At 37.6% G+C, this 1012-nt stretch overlaps 1 protein-coding gene across 3 annotated transcripts in view; it reads right to left on the reverse strand.

Annotated features, from left to right (window-relative positions):
- Positions 1-1012, reverse strand: part of LOC107747227 (interferon-inducible double-stranded RNA-dependent protein kinase activator A homolog) — an 8314-nt gene that overhangs the window by 5432 nt on the left and 1870 nt on the right. The window lies entirely within an intron of this gene.

Below are 1012 nucleotides of genomic sequence, written 5' to 3' on the forward strand. Positions count from 1 at the left end.
CTGGGGCAGTAACCTCAAAGGTGCAACTATACCCCTAAAAGGGAGCATATTAGTACCATACAAGTATGCATGCTTTAAGGGTAGATAAGTTACAAAGATGCACCTTTGAGGATACCTCGTGAGAAATAAACATGGTGTTACATAAGTACTAGAACGTATCATTATTATTACCATGGTAAATTTGTGGTTACTGCAGTTTTAGTACAAATACTGTGGTAAACTGTGGCTACTGTAATAAAACCATGGTTAATTTTTGTAAAAGGCTGCCAGGCTGTTGTACTTCTAAAGGTGAAACTTTAGCATATTTTTTTCTGGTACTTGCACAAACTAACCAATTTAAAATAAATATTACATGTACACAGAAGTTTGGGGTCAGTACGATTTTGTAATTTTTTTAAAGTCTCATGCTCTTAAAGGGGTCATATGATGCGATTTCAATTTTTCCTTTCTCTTTGGAGTGTTACAAGCTCTTGGTGCATAAAGAAGATCTGTAAAGTTGCAAAGACTAAAGTCTCAAATCCAAAGAGATATTCTTTATAAAAGTTAAGAGTCAACCACGCCTACCTAAAACGGCTCGTTCTAACACACCCCACATGTCTACGTCACGATGTGAGAAGATTTGCATAACGCCGCCCAAACGTTCACGCAAAGAAAGAAGGCGTAACTTAAAAATATTTGGCTGCACAACTGTTGATAATTCTAATAATAGTTTCGTTGTGAAAGCGAAACTACTTTGTTTGGTCTTCCAAAAGAGGACACAACTAGAAATCAGTGGTTAAGTTGTATTTACAACACTGTTCCAGAACAGTTCAACCCAAATATTCAGATGTGTGCAGCGCATTTTATAGAAGGACAGTTTCCTGAACCAGTAGCCTAATGCGTCTGTGGCACAAAGGCCGTTTCTATAAAGTTGGGCAGTTCCAACTTTGCAAGGACAGTCTGGCGCTTCTGACTCACAACATGTAAGTACGTTTTCATATTAAAAGAATTTGCCACTGACGATTCAAACACG

The sequence above is a fragment of the Sinocyclocheilus rhinocerous genome, unplaced genomic scaffold (genome assembly GCF_001515625.1).
Source record: "Sinocyclocheilus rhinocerous isolate Xijiao unplaced genomic scaffold, SAMN03320098_v1.1 scaffold2184, whole genome shotgun sequence".
Lineage (NCBI taxonomy): Eukaryota > Metazoa > Chordata > Actinopteri > Cypriniformes > Cyprinidae > Sinocyclocheilus > Sinocyclocheilus rhinocerous.